The sequence below is a fragment of the Rattus rattus genome, chromosome 1 (genome assembly GCF_011064425.1).
Source record: "Rattus rattus isolate New Zealand chromosome 1, Rrattus_CSIRO_v1, whole genome shotgun sequence".
Taxonomy (NCBI): domain Eukaryota; kingdom Metazoa; phylum Chordata; class Mammalia; order Rodentia; family Muridae; genus Rattus; species Rattus rattus.
Genome location: NC_046154.1, coordinates 20,516,762 through 20,538,147, shown reverse-complemented (window position 1 = coordinate 20,538,147; position 21,386 = coordinate 20,516,762).

Sequence of the window (21,386 nt, the reverse complement as noted above, 5' to 3'; positions counted from 1 at the left end):
GACTTAGGCGAGTACTCTGATCCGGGAGTTAGAGACAGGGTCGCATGGCTGAGAGCAACTGACCCGGCTGTGTGGCTTTGACCCTGTCTGGGACGTAAGGCTGGTGAGTCCTCAGGATGCACCTGCTACGCTTGCCCTGCCCTGCTAGTGCTTGAGCAGCTGTCCAAGGTGCTAATCTGGGTGTGCCCCACCCCACCCCACCCCATTCCTACAGCCGACCCTGTCCCAGTCTACAGCCCAAATGGCAGCCTTCCCACGGTATCTCCTGCTAGCTGTGGCCAGTCTCTCTTGCACGACTTCATTTCTCACATGGCCTGCGTCTCTGGTTAGCAGGGACACTTGATTGGAACCACCATGATGTTTTGCACATGTGTCTCCCCTGCTATCCTAGCACGCTTTCTCCAGACACCTTCCTCAGCTGCTGGGCGGCGGGGGAGGGAGTTCTTTTCTGATCCCACATCACGCCCGGCTGTTTATCTCACACACACGTTACTGATTGTTCCCCAGTTAGCAGAAAGAGCAAGGATTGGGAAGGCTGACAGGTGTGGGAGGGATCCGCCTCTGACATGTTCTAGTTGGGGGACCTTGGGCAGGTCAGTCCCTTCTCAGAGCCCTACTCGAAGCTCAACATGTTTGTTGAGATGGGAGTTTCTACAAGGCTCTGCATGTGTGTCCATGTGACCCTGAAGTATGAGGCAGGCTCTGTACTCCTCTGTCACAGCCCCTTCAGGGTTTCATTTCGATACCTGTGAGTCCCAGATCAGCAGGGCTCTGGCCCCCACAGGGCTACTGCAGCCAACCAAGTGCCTAGGTGGATATCTCAGAATGGAGGTGCGATTCTCCTGGTGTAGGGGGCTGGGCAGTTAAGGTGGATCCAGACGGAGGCAGGAGGACAAGAGGCCTGGGGGCAGCTGATGGACTTGCGCAAGGCAGGGGTTTCTGGGAAGAACTGTGAGAGAAGCAGTTGATTTGCCCTGAGAGTTAGGGCCTTGGAGGCATAAGCACAAAGCCCAGCCTACAGGGTGCTGGTCATTCTTCTGTGATGGCCTTGGTCAGGCCTGAGAGCAGACCTGCATTCCACAGGTCGCAATTTAGCCAGAGGGTGGTAAAGGTCTTGCAGCCGGTGCGGTGGATTTAAACTGGGCTCCCTCTCTTGCTGGAGAAGGGACCATGGTGAAACATGGAAACTACAGAAATGGGTGTCTTGCTGTGGGAGAGCAGAGAGAGGGAAGTGGCCCCCAAATACACCCCAAATGAGTGTCTCACAGGGAGGACTCACCTGCCACCAAGATATGTCCCCTCCACAGTGTGGCCAGGGCCTGTGCCAGGTGCTTCCCTGGGATTATTTTATTCCAGAGTAGATCTCCACTCCCACTTTATAGAAGAGGAAGCAGAAACTCGGGGCAAGTGGCTGACGCAGAGCAGGCAGCCAGTGATTGGTGAACGGGGCCTGTCAGCTCCATCTTCCAGATGGAGCAGTCGTGCAGTGGGCTTTCGGTGGTGGCCCCTGTCCTCGGTGGCTCCTCTCAGCCATCATAAAGCCAGAGGTCTTAGGGCCTGGCACAGGGCTGGCCTCGTTAGCAGTTCTGAAATGCCAAGTAGGCACAGCCCGCTGGGCCACCTCATCCATTATGCATCTGGTGGGTAGGCCCCCGGCGGGCAGCTGGCACAGCCCAGGCCGGGAGCCAGCAGCTGCCTCCTGAGCCCACACCTGCTCCCAGCTCTGGGCAGGAACCTTGTGGGGCAAACAGCAAGACTGAGCTGGCCAAAGCGGTGAATGCCACCTGTCCCAGCTAAATAAGAGTGTGGAATCCTACTGGGCACAGGGGCAAGAATACATCCTAGCAGCCATTTCTGAGAGGAACCTAAGTTCCTAGACCTAGACGTAAATGAACAGAGGTAGCTGATGGAGTCTGAGGTACACACAGACATAGACAGACAGACAGACAGACAGACAGACACTCTCTCTCTCTCTCTCTCTCTCTCTCTCTCTCTCTCTCTCTCTCTCTCTCTCTCTCTCGCTGTCCAGAGTGGAGCTGGGACTATTTACCATTAGCCTCAAGCAACTATTATGCACCTACAGGTTTCCGAGAACTGAGACTCAGCAGCCACCATTAAACACCTACTGTGTTCAAGGAGTTTGCAGCGAGCACTAAGCACCTACTGTGTGGGGGCAGGGAGGGTTCCAGATGCTGGGGGTTGGGGGGGGGATCAGTGAAACATGAGACAAGCTGAGACATCTCTGTTTGGCCATGACTGGTTGTACTTCTCTGGGCCTTGGTGTCCTCATTTGAGAAATGAATGGGAAAAAGGAATTGTAAGCGGACCAATATCTGATTTTTCGTCTGCCTTGCATTGAACTCGCAAGCAGGCTTCCAAGTGAAGGAAGAGGCTAGCCGCGCTGGGCTGTGAGCCACTGCCCTTCACACAGGTAGATGTTCACACAGCTTTGTCCCAGAGATTCCATAAGCCATGTATTGCTCCTGGGCCAGGAAGAAGCTGAAGCGGGGAGAGAAAGTTCTGAAAGGTTTTTAGAAGACCTAGCGTTTAGACTCTGGAGGAAGGGGCGGAGACAGCCGTGAGAAGAGTTGGGGTATCTAGGAGCAGCAGGTCCTGAGGCAGGGATGAGCTTGTATGTCCTATGAACGGAGAGGAGTGGGTGGCTGGAAACCTGAGGAGTGTGAGGCCACAGGTGGCTCTGAGGCTGGGGGAGGCCGGGACCGAGTGGGTTCTGCAGATAAGATGTGGGGTTCAGATAGGTCAGCCACACCCCTACAGAAGTACCGAGTCTCAGCTGCCTGGCTTTGAGGAATCTGAAAGGCTACCGACCTCCTGGACTCTTTGGCAGCAGAGCAGCCCTAGAAGTACCTCTTGTAGCCTTCCCACTTGGCAAGGAACCACTTCATCTGCTCGTGACCCCCTTCAAGTACTAGAAGCTTTTGGGGCCTTGTGAGAAAAACACGTCTCTACTTTCCGTAACTTTTTTTTTCTTTTCTTTTTTTCGGAGCTGGGGACCGAACCCAGGGCCTTGCGCTTGCTAGGCAAGCGCTCTACCACTGAGCTAAATCCCCAACCTTACTTTCCGTAACTTTATGGGCCTCTTGAGCCCCCCGTGCCTCGGTTGACCCATCACCCTTTCTTTTTTAAACATTTTATTACATTTATTTATTTTAGTTAGTTGTGTGGGGTGGGGTATGAAGCACCACAGCGTGCTTGTGGAAGCCAGAGGACAACTGTCAGGGAGCAGTTCTTTCCTCCCACCAGATGGGTCCTGGGGGCGTCGGGGGAGGGGACACAGGTTGCATGCTGGACAGCAAGCATCCTTACCTGCTGGGCCATCTCACTGGTTTGCCTGTCACATCTTCTCCTAGGTTCCCAGTGACAGGCGGCTCCCTGCCCTTGAATGGTGGTCCCTTGCAATGCCAAGCAGCTTAGATGGTTTTCAGAGGGTTTTCTTTTCTGAGCTGCCTGAGCCTCTGTGTGTTCTGGGGACACACACACACACACACACACACACACACACACACACACACACGCGCGCGCGCGCGCTCCGTAAGAGAAGGGAGCTCTCTGAGGCTGCTCCTCCTACATAGGGTTGTGTATTTGCATCCTGGCTCCCCTTTCACCCTCCAGCTCAGTTACTGTCTTAGTGTCTTCCTATCACGCTATACAAAAGGGCGACCCCTGAGAGGGTCCTCAGAGAGATGCCTTCTGTCAGGAAGCTTCCCCGTAGCTTCAGGAGACCAGAGTTAGGTCCCATCTCGGTGGATTTAGATCCTGGACTGTTGTGGTTTTGCAGTTTGGCCTAGGCAAATGATTGCCACCAATCCCATGCACAGCACCCACACCCTCCCTGTTCAAGGTTCCTGGTTGTTCTGACTTGACCCTACATCCTGTTGGTGCCCAGACGGCCCCCTCTGTCAGGAAAGCTCTGAGCTCCCTAAAGCCGGTTCAAATGCACACTCTGGCTTCCACTCAGTTATGTTGTAGCATTTCTCAATCTGCTTTGCCTCTGGGCCTTCCATGATCCATGATCATGTCAGTGTGACCACTTAGAAATGACTGCACTGTGGCTCTTCAGGGATGTTTCCTGCCTCTGTGAACATTGGCACTGAAAGAAAAGGTTCATTAGTCCACAGAGACCAAATGTCACGCGCCTGAGCACTTGGCGGGGGAGTGGATGGCTTAGGAGGAGGCTCTCTTAGTATCTTGGGGTGCAGGATCTTATGCAAGATTATTGGCCAAAGTGGACAAATCCAGGTATTAATGTGGGGAACCCTCGGAGGGTCAAAGCCTGTGCAAACCAGGGGACATGGTGGCAAGCCGTAGAGACAGGAAAAAGGCCATGACTCTTGGAGTTACTCAGGCCAGAGAGGAAAAGGTTAAGGCCAAATTTAAAGTGCAGACTGTCATGGCAAGGCAGCAGGGGCTTGAAGCAGGAAGCTGTCCATCCACAACCAGGAAACCATGAATGCCTGCTTCTCAGCTTGCCTACTCTAGAGGGTCCAGAATGCCAGCCAGGGAAATGCCATCCACAGTAACTGACTCTTCCCATCCAACCAAAACAATCCCTCAGACATGTGCAGCGACCCTTCAGTCAGGTGAGTCTAGATTCTATCAAGCAGACAGTTAGCACTGACCATTTCACTACAATGAGCCAACGTGGAAATGGGCTGCATGGCACTGCGCATGTGTGCGACAGACGGGTTGGCTACATGACACTGCGCATGAGCGAGACAGTGGGCTGCATGGCACTGCGCATGAGCGAGACAGTGGACTGCATGGCACTGCGCATGAGCGAGACAGTGGACTGCATGGCTCTGCGCATGTGCGCGACAGACTGGTAGGGAGATAGAGATTGTGGGTTGTGTCTGGTGGGGTATGAGCCCCATGCAAGAGAATGTTCTAGGAGATCGTGGCAGAGAAGAGCGGATGGCTTGTGCTGGGCACAGAACCTCGGCCATGTCTGGCCACTGAGAGCAGCTGAGTTACCCATCAGGCCCTGTGTCTGATCTCCATTGGGGCGTGGGGGTGGGCTCGGAGTCTCTGAACCCTCAAACCAGGACTTATCCTGACCTCCTCTTTGAAGCTGAATTGTTCTGGGCCTTTGGAAACCAAATCCTGTTGGTACTCTGGGTCTGGCTTGTGACTGCCCCCACAGTCTGGATTTGGAAAGTTAGGGAGCTTCTGTGGGCCTCAGTTTCCCCACTTGTTAGGTCTTTAGCCTGTGTGTGGGGAGAGAGAGAGACAGAGAGACAGACACAGACACAGACACAGACACAGACACAGACACAGACACAGACACAGACACAGACACAGAGACGGAGAGAGTTAAACACATAAGTAAGAAACTAGGCCCAGGGAAGAAATGGGGTCAAGTCAAGACACCACACACATCCAAGCTTGCAAAGCCTCTTGCCCAGACCCCAAGCAGCTGCTGGCGTACGTATAACTAGAGGGGGGAGTAGGCTGTTTGGAACCCTGGCAAGAGTTGGCTGGAAACCGATGGCAATTCCACAGGCACCAAGGACCAACGTAAGGCCTGTCACAGACCTGCCCCTGACCATAGTAGCTCTTCCTTCTCCACGGTCATTGAATGCATAGCGGCCCTTCCGTCTGCTTGGTGTCATGGAGGCCTCTGCCTGGGGGTGATGAGACTTTCCCCAATTCCTACGTGAATGAACACACCACCTACTGGTGCCCACACAGGCTGACTGTCTCAGCTGACGACCCTGAGGAGTCTCTCACCTGAGTCCTTCTTCCTCCCTCACACAGTGGATGTCTGGGATCCCCCACTTCAGGGCCAGTAACATGGGGAGGACATGCTGGAGGGAAGCCTGCCTGGTGACCCGAGTGACCTGTGGATAAATCACTTCTTCATAAACCCAAGGTCATCTCCGTACATTCTTGGGCACCTGGGCTCCAGTAGGGGCTGGCTTGTTTGACCTGGTCTGACTATTTGCTGTGTGAGTTTAAGCTAGAGGCTTGCCTTGTCTGAACCTGTTTATGCCCATAGATATATAAACAAGGATTTAGTCACCACATAGGTGTCCTTGAAGTCAGTTTGTCTGTCTGTCTGTCTGTCTGTCTCTCTCTCTCTCTCTCTCTCTCTCTCTCTCTCTCTCCTTTGTTGTTATCATTGTTGTTCTTTTGAGACAAGGTCTCTTTATTTAGTTCTGACTGTCCTGAGACTCAAGACCAGGCTGGCTTTGAATTCACAGACATCCTCCTGCCTCTGTCCCCCAAATACTGAGATTAAAGGTGTGTGCCACCATGCCGAGCCCTGTAAGGCTTTTCATTGGCCAATAGTTCATTGAGCAAATACTTCCCAGGTTCATGGCCTGAGCTGGCTATTCACCTGACGCTGCAGGGAACTGAGCGAATGAAGCCTCACACAGCTTCCCTTTGGTTGGAGGAACAGACATGAGATGAGCTGATGGGCCGCTGAGAGGATTTCAAATGGTTAGCATGGTCTGGAACAGACTTATAAAGGATCCTGCCGTTGAAGGGTCCCAAGGAAAAGTGTGTTGTAGGAAGGGTGATCTAGATAGCAGATGCTCTGTTATAGGGGTCAGAAGTGAGATTTTTATGTCCCTGTCTCTTACCTCAGCCAGCTTGGTGACAGTCCTCTGCCTTCAGCCAGATGCCCACGAGGCAAGAGGTCCCTTGAAGCCTCCTGCATTGGTGCCCGTGTACCCACAGAGCTCCGGAGTTCACCTGCACAGGCTGCTGTAGCAGACAGCTGTGTGGTGAACATGGGGTCACAGGAACACCTCTCACTGAACAGCAGGCGATAACCCAAGAAGCTGGGCACACTGTGCACTGAGCAAGTTCTGGTAGCAAGGTTCTGTGGGCCTGGCCTGGGGCTTTTGAGGCAGGCTGTTAAGGGGGACCCCTCTCCTGGTTTGTAGGGGGTTCAGGAGAGACCGAAGAAGGGCAGAGCCTGAGATGCTACAGTGAGACCCGGCCCAGGGTGTGTGCAGAGACCTGGAGTTGTTTAGTGTCCCAGGGACTTGGGAGCTACAATGGTTGGGGAGGGAGGGCCATTCTGAAGGGGAGATGGGAGCCGCGTGAGGCAGCGTACCTTCATCCTCACGCAGAGTGAAGCCATTAGGCAGGTGGGTGGCACAATCCCATGTGAGCACACTGGCTCCCAAGCCCACGCATGCCCCAGACACAAGAGCGTTCTCCGCCACCTCCACTTCCTGTCGTGCACACCCAGCCACTTCCCACCCTGTACTGCACGCCCCCCCCCCTTGCTCGACTGCTGCAGGGAACCCAAAACTCAGAAGGGACAGACACACCCACTGTAAACAGCCTGGCTCCTGGGGCTCAGCCCCTGTGCATGAGGTGGCTGACTGCCTGAGAATTTTCCCATGAACCTGCAGGGTGGGGTGGCTACCACCCCTGCACGCTGGAGAAAAGTGAGGCTCAGAGGCACAGACCGCACAGGCAGATCTTGGCACATCCAGGAACCGAACTGGGGGCCCCCAGACCTCTAGTTCTGCTCTTAGCCCTCTACCTTGGGCATGTGCAGGTGTGGCTGGTCTGCCATTCTCCCCGAGACGGGGACAGGTGACCTTCAAGGCCAAAGTCTTGCACAAACAAGTTGATTGACACCAAGTCATTCAGAGCTCTGGGAGGGGGCTGGGCCAGCCAGGTGGCCGGGAGGTCTCTAGGGTGGGAGTGCAGTAGGACGAACCTGCGGCCAGCTGGGCATAGAGCCTGTGTTTGCATTTACAAATGAGATAGGCAGAGTTGGCTTCCTGGACATTACTGTGACACCAATATCCTTCCTTCACCCTCAGGTAAAGTGTGCAGAGTGCCAGGGAGGTGAGTGGCTGGCTCTTGTGATCGCCCTGGGTCAGTGTCCCTAGGTGACTGGAGAAGGCAAAGGAGCCAGGTCCTGACAGTCTTTCCCTTGGTCTTCTCTTTTTCTTTCTTTTATCCGATTATTTGTGGAATGCTTCCTGCACATCCTTTTATTATCCACAGTGTAATAATCTGCAATTCCTTGTTAACTCTTCTGTATCTGCAATTCCAAACCCACGTTTGTCTTCGGTGGCTGGGAAACCTCCATTCTGCCCACACGGTCTAAGCCCGGGTCTTGCTAACCTACTGAGGAATGCCAGTCTACCGAGCCTTCTGCCAGCCAGTCTTATCCCAGAGTTTCACGACCTACAGAGGCTGATGTGAGTCTTGATTCTGTTGAACGTCAAAGCTGGCGTGAGGATCAAAAGTCACTGCTCGGGGTTGGGGATTTAGCTCAGTGGTAGAGCGCTTGCCTAGGAAGCGCAAGGCCCTGGGTTCTGGTCCCCAGCTCCAAAAAAAAAAAAAAAAAAAAAAAAAAAAAAAAGTCACTGCTCAAAGTGGTGCTGAGTGACTCAGAGTGGTCAGCCTGCAGGGGACCCCCAGGCAGTGGCTTGGAGGCTGCAGGCAAAGGGCAGACAGGAAGGACTGGAGTCACGTGACTCTTCTTTTTCTTAAAATACATGGTGGGGAGCCTCTCAGCTGGTGAAGGTGCCTACTCCCAAGCCTGACAACCTAAGGTTGGTCCCTAGAACCCACACTGTGGAAGGAGAGAACCAAATCCCACAAGCTGTCCTCTGATCTCCACACGTACGTGATGGCGTGGTAGCATGTGCCCCCTCCCCCGCCCGAGTAAACAATGATTTCTGTTTTGTTTTGTTTTAAGAAAGGGAGGGTGCTTGGAGAGGTGGCATGCATCTCTAATCCCAGCTCTTGGGAGAAAGAAGCAGTCAGATCCTTGTGAGTTCAAGGCCAGCCTGGTTTCCACTGTAAGTTTCCCGCCAGCCAGGCTACAGTGTGCGCCACTGTGTCAATCAGTATAAAAGGCAAGGTCTAATTGTTGCTACTCAGCCACCCAGCCTGTTAGCTGCTGACTCTGCCTCCCAAAGAGGTGGGCTTTCATGGGCTGTCCGTGCTTTTTTTATTTAATTCCTTTGTCGAGACAAAGTCTCATCTAGCCCAGGCTGGCCTTGAATTCACCGTGCAGCCAACAATGAGCTTGAACTTTCAATCCTCCTGCCACCACCTCTCAAGTGCTGGGATTATGGGCCTGTGTGCCCCTTATGGCTGACTTTTCTCCTTTGTTCAATCACAATACTAAGTCCTCAGAAAGGGCTGAGGCTATCGCTCAGTGGTAGATGGTTGTCTAGCATGTGCCAACCTGGAGATTCATGCGACAGCACACACGGCTCTCACTAGAATTGAAAGTAGAAAACTGTGTCACAGAAAAGGGCGGAACCCCATCCTGCTTCTTAGACACAAACTGTGGGGACATTCGCATGTAGTTTTGACTTTTTAGGAAAATTATATATTTTTATTGCAGCTTTTCTTTTCTTTCTTTCTTTCTTTCTTTCTGTCTTTCTGTCTCTGTCTGTCTTTTTGTCTGTCTGGTCTTTCTGTCTGTCTGTCTTTATGTCTTTCTGTCTGGTCTTTCTGTCTTTCTGGTCTTTCTGTCTTTCTGTCTGTCTGGTCTTTCTGTCTTTCTGTCCATCTGTCTTTCTGTCTGTCTGGACTTTCTGTCTTTCTGTCTGTCTGGTCTTCCCATCTGTCTCGTTCTATCTGTCTTTCTTTCTTTCTTTCTTTCTTTCTTTCTTTCTTTCTTTCTTTCTTTCTGTCTTCCTTTCTGCCTGTCTGGCCTTCCCGTCTGTCTCTTTCTATCTGTCTGTCTTCTTTCTTTCTTCCTTCCTTTCTCCCTCCCTCCCTCCCTCTTCCCTCTTTCTTTCTTTCTTTCTTTCTTTCTTTCTGAGACAGAGTCTATGTAGTCTTGGAACTCACTATATAAACCAGCCTGTCCTTGAACTCACAAAGAACTGTCTGCCTTGGCCTCCCAAGTACTGGAATTTAAAGGCAGAGCCAGCCTTCTTTGTTTACTTAATGTGCCTAAACCACTGGAACCAGAGGCCTGCTTTACCCCGGTTGCCTAGTTCTTCATGGCTTGTATGTACCTTGAGATATTCGCTTTATTATGGTGGTGAGAGCCAAACCCAGAGCCACATATGCTCTGACAAGAACTCCATCCGTTTACATTTGTTTGGGAACATGGTCTCACCAAGTTACCCAGACTAGCCTGGGCCTTTCCCTCCTGTCTCAGCCTTTAGAAGGATGGATCGAGGCCTGGGCCTTCAGACCTGGAGTTGTTTGCCTTTGTGCAATGCTGTGGGTGGGCTTAACCATCCTGAATGTTCCATTGCCCACTGGCCTCCTTCAGTGGCTGCTAAGGGGGACCTTCCAGACTTTACCTTCTGCAAACCCTGCTGCATCGACTTCCCAGATCTCTGTGCCCCCTTGTGCATGTTTATAGAGAAAGTAGAAATGGAGTCTCCACACCAAAGCATGTGTCATTTGTTCTTGGCTAGGAGAGGGTTAAACCTTGTTTGCCCTGGTACATCTGGAGAAATCCTGGAAGCCATGGGGATTTATTCTGGCCTTGGAGGTCTTATGGAGCTGGGAGTGGGGGGAGCAGACATCTTAAAAGTCCTGCCCAGGCCTCTGTCTCTGCTCCTCTGGTCTCCAGCTGCAGTCCAGGTCTGCCTGCCCTGCCTTACTGTCCAGGGGACCAATCCCCCACCCCGCTGGCTGCTCATATCTACCTTCTGGAACAGAGCCCAGCCCGTTGTCAGCAAAGAAAGAAGACAGGCGGGGAAAGGGGAGGGTCCAGGTTCTCATTTACCACACACTTTCTAAGGGCTAATTTACCAATGTTCGCAGACCGACACCGTTGTTATCCTTCCTTTAAATTCTAAGTGTGTGCGTGTGTGTGTGTGTGTGTGTGTGTGTGTGTGTGTGTGTGTGTGTGTGTGATGGAAACCCACGGCTTCACACATGATAGGCAAGCAGCGTGTCACCGAGCTACTTCTCCAGCTCTTCTCCCTGATTCTGTTGGGAATTTTTTAAAGGCACATTTAGTCAGCTCTTGGGAGGCAGAAGCAGGAATATCTCTTTGAGTTCAAGGCCAGTCTGGTCTGCAGAGCAAATTCCAAGACAGCTAGGGCTACACACAGACAAATCCTGTCTCAAACACCAAAGAAAAAATTTTTTTAAAAAATTTATGTGAGGGGACTGGAGAGATGGCTTAGCGGTTAAGAGCACTGACTGCTCTTCCAGAGTTCCTGAGTTCAAATCCCAGCAACCACATGGTGGCTCACAACCATCTCTAATGGGATCCGATGCCCTCTTCTGGTGTGTCTGAAGACAGCTGCAGTGTACTCATAAATAAAAATAAATAAATCTTTAAAAAAAAAAAAGACAAACCCTTTAAAAAAATTTATGTGAATGAGTATTTGTCTGTCTGTCTGTCTGTCTGTTTCTGTGTGTGTGTGTGTGTGTGTGTGTGTGTGTGTGTGTGTGTGTACCATTGTATGTGCAGTGCCCCCAGAGGCTAAACGAGGACATCAGATGCTCTGGAGCTAGAGTTAGAAAAAGATGGTTGTGAGCGGCCATGTGGGCGCTGGGACCTGGACCTGGGTCCTCTGCAAGAGCAGTCAGTGCTCTAACCACTGAGTCATCCCTCCAGCCCCTCTTCCGCTTGATTTTTATAGGTGCGGAAACCGAGGCTCACAGAGGTTCAATAACTCTCCCAACGTTACAAAGCAGTCGTCAGACTTAGAAATGCAGGTGGCTTGTTTCTAGAGCCTACACTGAGGCTCACACTGGAGCCCCTAACTTATAAGTACCTGTGGTATACTCAGGTCGAGGCTAGTCAGGATATACATATACATATACATACAGGATATACATATAATTAGGACACCTAATTTATTACATGTAACAACCCTGCACAGTAGGTATTTATTATTCCATTTTGCAGACAAAAAACAAACTGAGGCCTAGAGCAGAGAAGAACTTCTGAGGGGATTAAGGTCTCTCCTCACGGAAAGGTTTCCTTCCAGGGTTTGGGAGACCACCTTCTTGGAAATTTACCTGTGGGACCTCACAGCTGGACTTTAGAATTATCTAACCTGAGACCCAATGTCCGACGTCAAGGCTCCGGCTCGGAGAGGTGGTAGATCTCTACGGAGATCACTACATAGTCACTGATGTACAGACAGAACCAGGGCCTCTTGTGCTGTCTTCTTCAGTCAGGAGACCGTGACCTTGTCCTGGAGTTTCTGTCACAGCTTGGAGCCCTCGAGGTGACAACTCTGATCTTTAGCAGGGCTGGTGCAGAGGGGGAGGGGTGGACTAAATAAGGCCTTGGTTATGGAATTGGACATCTTGCTGGTAAAATCAGGGTTCTGGGCACAGCCAGAGAATCTGGGTATCTCTGTGGATCTGCTGGGGTGGGGGGCGGTCACCCACCTTGGCCCCCCTGCCAACATCTAGCACCATTGTCTGGCTCCGAGCAGGCGGCAAGCCATGCGCTATGGATGAATGACCAACCATAGGAATGAAGGGGGGTGGTGGTGGCTGTGCGTGGGCCCTGACGGAGTGAGTGAGCACAGGAATGTTAGGAGAAAGGGGACCTCCTGGGCTGCAGAGGCTAGGACAATAGGTCAAGGGTGGGTGGGGTGACACAGAGACTGTAGGCAGCTATGGAACTCTAGCCTGGGGGTGCTGGAAAGGGCACCCTGGCCATCCTGGCTTTGTGTCTGGGGGGTGGCAGGTCCATCTGAGAGAGCTGGCACATGGTACTCTGTCCTATGGCTATGGCGGTGTGGGCAAGGACTAGAAATACAAGGTGTAAGCTTCGGGTGTCACTGCGGGCAAGTCCCCTGTTTATCTGTTGGGACTGCGGTTTTCTTCCAGGTAGAGTGGATTGTGTTACCTGCCAGTGGATTTCTGGGTAGCTGATACAGCGGTCCTTGGGGAGGGATGGTGGTATGTCAACGGAAGGCTGCATTAGCAGATGTCCCCAGCAGGACAGGTCCCTGTGCCAACGACCTCTCATGTGTAGTTTCTCCTTCCTATATACTGTGAGAGCCGAGTCCATGCCTCAGAGCCAGGAGAGCTGGGAGACAGCAGAGCTCAGAGTTTAGGCTACCTGAGCCGGGCAGACCAGCACCCCAGGTTGGGGCCAGTCCGTGACCTCCTCTCTGGCTTGCCAACCTGCTGTTTGCTCAGGAGGCCACTGCCTGGCCCAGCTCCGGGATCCGGGTATTTGGGCTCTCAGCCAGCACATGGTAAAAGCCCCATGTGCCACCTTTCTGTCCACTGGTGAGCAAGGCCTCTCACCTACATGTTCTATGGGGGCTCTAGCAGCTGTAGCCCCAAGTCAGGAGACCCTGAGCTCATCTCAAAACTGGGTGGTGGCGGTGGCAGCCACCACAGGCGTGTCCTTAAAGGATTAAACGACATCACAGTCAACAGGGGCTCTTGGCCCTCCCCCATCCCCACCCCCATGCTCCCTTCCAATTGCCATGAGGTCAGAGGTACCTAAGGAGGGATGCCAGATGTGGAATCGCCCAGGCCTATATCTGCTTGCCTCCGCCTGGACAGAAACCCCCTACCTACCGCGCCCCCCCCCACACACCTTGCTTTGAAACCTGTTCACTTGGCTATGCCTAGCCACATTTCCTGGCACCTGGGCACAGGCAGGGATGGGCAGGCAGGGCATGGGGCATGGAGGAGGTCTGTGCCAGATGGCTGAGCTCTGAAAACAATGGGCCTCTGTGCCCCCTGGGTGGGGGAAGCTCTCGGGGCAGCCATTTGGCTTCTGTTTTATAATAGAGTCCTCTCAGGTCCCTGCTGAAAGACTGGGGCCCTGGAGGGCATGGCCCTCCAAACCTGTTTCTCACTGGGAAAGTGCCCCTTTCCCACTTACCAGGAGGGCAGAAGGACTTGGCTGACAAGCCCTTCCCCCAGTCCCTGCTGGCAGGCACAGGCTGGCCGGCACCCTCGATGTCTCAGTCCCTCTGTCTCTAGCTAGCTCTTCCTTCCCAAGCCTTCATTAGCTGGACAGTTCTCCTGACTACTGTATCTGGTTGTCCATGTGTGCCAAGTGGGTGTCCTCAGGGCAGGACAAGGAGAGGGGCACGGGAGGTGCGGGGTGGGAGGGGGCATCGGCAGGGTCCTCCCTCGGGCACCTGGAATCATTGCTTGCTTCAGGCTTATTATAGGCAGGCAGCCCTTCGCAGACAGTTCCTTAGCTCTCGCTTTGGAGATTCAAGAAAAGATGGGGTCCTGCCACCAACCTCCTGTTGGGTCACAGGGGAATGTACCCTGGGGAGGAGCCTGGTACTCATCCTCCGCCTGCTGGAACTTCCAGAAGTGTTCAGACCCAGCTCCGACCCCGCCATGCAGCCAGGAAAGATCTCTGGGGGTCGTCCGACCCTCTGTGGTGTCCAGAGCTGAGGGGTAAGATCTCTGGGGGTCGTCCTACCCTTGTGAGGTGTCCAGACCTGAGGGGTGTGCTGTGGGGGAGTCTGAGCTTTCACCTCTGATCTCCTATTGAGTGCTGGGCCACCTCCAAGGGATGCCTCAACTTCTCCAAGCCTCGGTTTGCCTTTCTAGTCATGAGGAGCCTCAGCTCAGTGCCTTATCTGCCGGCTCAGTTCCAGTGAGAGTCCTAGAGCACCGATAAACCAAAGGATAAAGCAAAGAAACCTTTGGAAAGCGCAGAGCCCGCCCCCACCCCGCTTGTGCGATTATTATTACTACCTCGATGCGGAGATAAGAGAGATGCAGAATGGTTGCCAAGAAACTAGGAGCTGTCTGCAGCAGCTTCCAGCCGTCCCAATCAGGACCTGGGCCCTGTCCCCTAGACCCCTGCCTTACTTTTTCTCAGAGAAAGACGCACACCACCGAGAGGTGAAGAAACTGGGCCAACTGGCTGGCGACCAGGCAGACACAGGAGCTGAAGGTCACTCTAGAGTATGCCTGGCCCAGACTTTAGGTTGGCTCTCCCTGTGACACAGAGCAAGTCGCCTCTTCTGTGGCTGCAGACTGTTCATGTGTTCGGGATTGTACTGTGCACACCGGAGATAGGAAGGTCATGGCACTGTGTGTAGGAGCCCAGGGCTGAGGTAGAGAAGTCGCTGTGGGCAGAGAGCTAGTTGACAGGAAGAGGGACCTCCTCACAGAGAGCTGGGATGTATGTAGTGGAGTCAGACCCCAGCCTCGTTCTTTCCCTGCTGTGTGATGTTGAACTGTTAGAGGAAGTCTCTGTGTTTCTATTTTTTCATCTGAATGAAAGGTTGATAGAGACACAGCCCAAAAAGCCATTTTGTGGGGGGGGGGAAGGGGGGGAAGAAACAAGATGGCTCATCAGGTAAAGGAGCTGGCCACCAAGCCTTACTACCCGAGTTTGATTCCTGGTACCCACATGGTGAAGGAGAAACCAATTCCTGCGTGTTGTCCTCTGCATACCCTGTAGCACGCAAGCACATGCGTGCACACATGCACACATACTCACGCGCACACAAACACACATCATTTTATTTTTGAGCCACTGCCGTGCTGGCGGGAGACCTCCTGTGTGAATTGTAGGAACCAAAAGGGGCACCTGGCAGTGCAGAGCCCCTTCCCCTGGCTGCCGGGGTTGGAAGAATGGGAAATATTTGAATTGAGTTGGGGTCTGAGGGGTCAGGAAGGGTTTTGGAAAAGTGGGGAGGGGTCAAGTTCAGGGGACCTACCCCCCCCCACCGTGTAAACAGAGTAACAGAGACAAGGGTGGGGTAGATGACTCAGGAGAGACCTAGAAGGTCAACTTCGTGAGGATGGTGGGGAGGTGCAGAGAGGCTAGAGGATGCCGGGAATGAGGGTTGAAACAGGAATATCTAAGCAGAAGGCAGAGGGGAGGGGAGGAGGAGGGAGAAGGAAGGGGGGAAGGAAGGAGAGGAGGGGGGAGGGCAAGTCTGTTCTTTGCTGTTAAAATGAGGGTTAAATGAGCCACTACTGTTTGTTAAGAGGCGCTGTCATGCGTGGTTAAAGAGATAACTCCTCCCTGACCCTCAGGAGTTTTATGGCCTTGGACTTACTGAGTATGACCTTGGACCAGTCAGTAATCAATCTTACAGTGTTTTAGTGTCTTCTCTAAAAAGGACCCCAGCCGGTAAGTAAGATGGCTCCATGGGTAAAGTAGCTTGCGGCCAAGCCTGAGGACCTGAGTTTGATCCCTGGGACCATAGTGGAGGGAGAACCAATTCCTACAAGTAGAGCTGTTCTCTTCCCTTCGTACACGCCTCGTGGATGGCTCTGCCCCTCGATCCTGACATCTCTTCAGCTGTCCACAGCAGCGCTCAGCCCTCAGGCTGGGAAGGTTCTGTCAGGCTTGGGCCACATGTGTCAGTTTAGATTTTGACTTTGGACATTATAAAGTTGGGTGCAGATGTCTGCTCTGCAGGTGGGTGCCCTTTTTCAGCTTCAGTTGGGACCATGTAGGAAGTGGGCAGTTGCAGAACGCTACCTCGTTAGACTGTAAGGCTTTTGCTAAGACTGTCCGTCCATCCCTCAGGGCTGAGGACAGGATGTCCCCTGCCCTAGTCCCACCCCTGGCTTCTCCAGCCCTTAGGACCCAGCTGTGGCTTATTAGAGAAACCGTCTTGCTGGGGGAGGGACAGGACTCTGGCCAACAGAGAAAAGTGAGCAGGGGGCAGGGAGGTGAGGGGTGGAGGTGGGGCCTAAGTGGAGGAAGATGGGGCTGGAGCGTCTCCCCACAGCTGTGAAAGGTCTCTTCTGCAGCTCTCCCGGACACAGGAAGCAGGCGAGGAGGAGTTGCTCTGTTAGGAGTAGCTACTCGGCTGACCACAGCGGTCAAAGCGTGATTCTGTGGCCAACAAATGGGTAGACAGAAGGTACCACTTCCTGAACGTGGCTGTGCAAGCCACCATCACATGCAGCCAGTGAGAGCCCAGGACAGCCACTGAGAGCTTTGCTCCAGCTTCATCAGTGCTTCCTGGCCACTAAGCACCTTTTCTGTTACACTCCATGGGCACCGGCTGTGCTTGGTCAAGACAGCGAACCTTGGAGTGCAGTCCACACTTGCTGGGGACTTAGTTCCTTTGTCTGTAAAATAGGGGGGTCGGCAGGGGACCTGGGAGCTGGCTCAGTAGGTAAAGTCCTTGCAGGGCAAGCGTGAAGACCTGAGTTCAGATCCCCAGCACCAGGGTAAAAAGCTGACACAATGGCACACGTCTTTAAAATTCTGAGGAGACAGAGGCAGGAGGATGCCTGGGCCTCATTGGCCAACCAGGATAGCCAGGTCAGTGAGCTCCAGGTTCATCGAGAGCTCCTGTCTCAAAAAGGAAGATGGAGGTCAACTGACGAAGACACACACTCACACACACACATACCACACACACTCACACACACACTCCCACTCCCACACACACACACCATACACACACACCACACACACACACACACACACACACCACCACACACACATGCACACATGCACACACATGTACACATACACACACACATGCACACACACACATGCACACACACACACACTCACACACACACACCCAAACACACTGACACCACACACCACACACACACACACACCCATACCACACACACCACACACACCCACACCCACACACACCCACCACACACCAAACACCACACACACACACCCACACACACACCACACCACACACACACATACACACACACACCACACACACACACCACACACACCCCACACACACACACACACCACCCACACACACACACCCACACACATACACACAACACACCCACACACACACCACACACACACACACACACACACACACACACACACACCACACACACACACACACACCACACACACACATACACACACACTCACACGCACATACACACACACACACACACACACACACACACACACACACACATACACACACACATACTCATCACACACATATACATATATACACACACACCACACATACACACACACACATACACATATACACACATATACACACACCCCACACACCCCACACATACACACACACACCCCACACTCTACTCACACACACACCACACATACACATTCTTACATACACATGCCATACACATTCTCTTACACACACTCTCTCTCTCTCCCTTTCTCTCTCTCTCTCTCTCTCTCTCTCTCTCTCACACACACACACACACACACACACACACACACACACACACACACACAGTGAGAATAAGTAACTCCGTTGCCCGTGTCCAGTAAGGCCATCAGTCAGCAAATACTCTATTGGTCCTACTTGGGAATGAGTTTGTTGCGTGAAGAATACCTATGACTGCCCAGTCACGGTGATGAATTGTTTTAGAGACCAAGGCCCAGAAGGGCTGCTGCACTCTGGACTCAAGGCACAGTAGCCATTGATGCGATGGGCATAAAGGGCTGCTGCCTTTTGAGTCAAGTAGTGTCAGAGCTCAAACCTTGTAAGAAGCTGACAGACCCGGAGGGTAGGTAGGGGGGCCCCTGTGCTAAGCAGGGTTGACACCTGTAGGAGGGAGTTGGAGTTACCATGCTAAGCAGGGCTGAGGCTGGTTCCTATGACCCAGGGAGAGGCAAGGAGCTTAGAACTTGCCAGGGTCTCCTTCGGGCCGGGATCATATGGGCCCTCCCTCTCCTGGGTGTGTCTACCTTGCTCTGCCTGACTCAAGCCTGCCACAGGCCACTGAAGCTCCTCTGGAAGGTGACTCACTCTCTCTGGACTAGTCTGCCTTGGTGGAACCAGGGCAGGAGTGCAGCCATGTCAGGTTGGCCTCAGGCGACAACAGAAGCCAGGCCTGCTTCACCAGGCCACCGGTTCCTCGAATCCGGGAACCAATGGGCATGTCTTCCTCTTGACGTGGGAGGTGGACCCAGCGGGCTTGTGCGGGAGACAGGCGCTGACTTCACCCTTCTGACACCTTCCCCCTGTCTGTGAAGGGCTGTGGGTGTAACACTGTCCAGGCTTGGAGTCCGATGGATCATGGACAGCGGCCTGTTGTGCGCTGGCTGGGTGACCTCTGTGTACACTCCGGTCCATGTCCTGAAGTGGACGTGTGACAGTGGCACGCTTCAAGGCCATGGTGCGCTCACTGCGTGGTGCTCACTGGTGTCAGTAATAGCAGTCCTCAAGGTGCTGCCCATTAAAGACTCAGGGAGGGACCCAGAGAGATGGGGACTCTGATAGCTCCTGCTTCTATAGCAACGCTTGCTGTCTCTACCTCCGTCTCCCATCTTCAGAATGGGCTGGAGAGCTGGTAGAGAACTTGGGGGTCCATAACTCTGACCTCTGGGAAGAGAAGCCTGCTTGTCAGCCCTGCTCAGGAAGCCCCTCCTGTTCTTCCTTTTACAGGGCTCATAGCCCTTCCCACCTGCTTTGCTCTCCCAACTCTCAAAGGACTCGTCTGTCCCAAGATCCCAAATCTCCTAACCTGGGGCTCTCCCTGACCTCAGACTCTCTTTCTCTTCCAGGAGGAGTGATGGAGAGAAACACAGCTTCCCTCAGACACTGAACCTGTTACTAGTGGACTCAGTTCCCTCCCACCCTGCTTCACCCTACCCTAAGGTAAGTGACCCCAACCTATGGCCCTGGTCTGCCCCCAACATGCCAGGGCCAGGAGATGCCTACACATGACTATTGGGAAAATGTAAAATATTTAGGTCAATGCTTGAGGGCTTAGTCCCCAAAAGGACATGGCTCCTGGCTGTTGGGTGGCTTGTGTTGTCTCAGAGGTTGAACCGGGGTCTGCATAAGTGTGCTCTGGCCATCTCTCCAGTATCATCATGGCCACATCTGTCCCCACTACAGTCCAGATGTGATAAGAGCCCCTGGTTACCAGACCACACGCACCAGGTTTCGATGAAAGGTATCTCTCCAGTAGCCCAGGCCAGTTCTGGCTCCAAGTCTTGTGGTGAAAACCTTTCTGTTGCTATCAACAGCCATGGTTTGCCAGGCACCTGCTTAGTATCTAACGTCAAGGACACATACTCTATACCCCAGACGCCATGCCCAGGTCATGAGATGAACTACTTAACAACCTCTGCAGGATGTGAGGGGCCAGGAGGAGCTGGTGTTTCAGGAGGATCTTTCAAGAGGCACTGCACAGTACTAAATGTCTGGCATGGAGGGCTGCTCTGCCCCTCAGTTAATCACTCTTTGATGTGGCCATGGTGATTCCAATGCAAGCCCAGAGATGCTATTTGCCCAAAGGGCTACAGGCTGGATGCTGTGGTATGGGGACTGGCTGATGCTTTCTGGCCAATGTCCGGCTTGTGGACTTTCCAGTGTACAGAAATGAACCCCTGCTATGGCAGGACTAAAACTCACACACAAGTCACCTTGCCACCTGGCCCTTTCATCAACATCAGGCAGGAGGGCATGCTCCCAACTAGGATCCAAATGTTCAGAGAGGTGAAGGGTCCTTCCCCAAGGTCATACAGTCTGAAGGGTCTGCCGGACACCTCCTCTAGAGCTCTGTGCTAGATTAAGGATCGACACCTTTCCTAGGCCAGGAGGATGAAGGTCCAAGGAATGTTTTCTGTGTGTAGGACTTCGATCTCCATGGATATCCCAAGCAGGGATGCTATCAGAGGCATAAGGACCTCCTGAGACCTTCTCCTGCCTTCCCTTGAGGGCAGCGGCCCTGGACAAGGCTGCAGGAGCCCTCAGAAAATGCAACTTGATGGCAGTCACTTTCTTGAGCAGCTGGGTTTGTGAGTGAGGCTTCCTCCTGGCCATGGGACTGTTTCATCTGGAAGGGAGGCTAATGTAGCATATCCTTGGAGCCTTGAGCCTTCTGCCACCCTTCTGTGTGCCCTTCTGTTGCCAGTAAGCCACTATCCTTCAGCCTCCTGGCCTCCACCACTTTCCAATCGTGCTAATACAGGGCAGACCGTGAGTTTCAGGCCACCACATCCCCACAGTGAACCCCTCCTCCAAATTAGGACTCATTCTGTGAGCTGCTATCACAGTTCACAGAAACCAACTCCCCAGAGTGACTCATCTGGATTCCCAGCAGGCTATTGGTGGGCTGAGGGAACCTGCCTGAGATAGTCTCCAGTTGTCCTCAATACCCTATACTGGTACATATTTATAATGATACTGGAACCAGTTTGAGGGGCATGTAACCTTCCTGTACCTAAGAACAAGTCCCACCTATAACATAGTTGCTTCTCCTTCTTCCTCCCCCCTCCTCCCCTCCTCCCCTCCTTTTTTTTCTCCCGCTCCTCCTCCCCTCCTCCTCCTCCCCCCTCCTCCCTTCTTCTTTTCTTCTTCTTCTTCTTCCTCCTCCTCCTCCCCCTCCCCTCCTCCTCCTTCTTTTTTCTCCTCCTTCTCTCCTCCCCCCTCCTCCCCTCCTCCCTCCTCCTCCCCCCTCCTTCTTCTGTTTTTTTTCGAGACAGGGTTTCTCTGTGTAGCCCTGGCTGTCCTGGAACTCATTCTGTAGACCACTCTGGCCTCATACTCACAGAGATC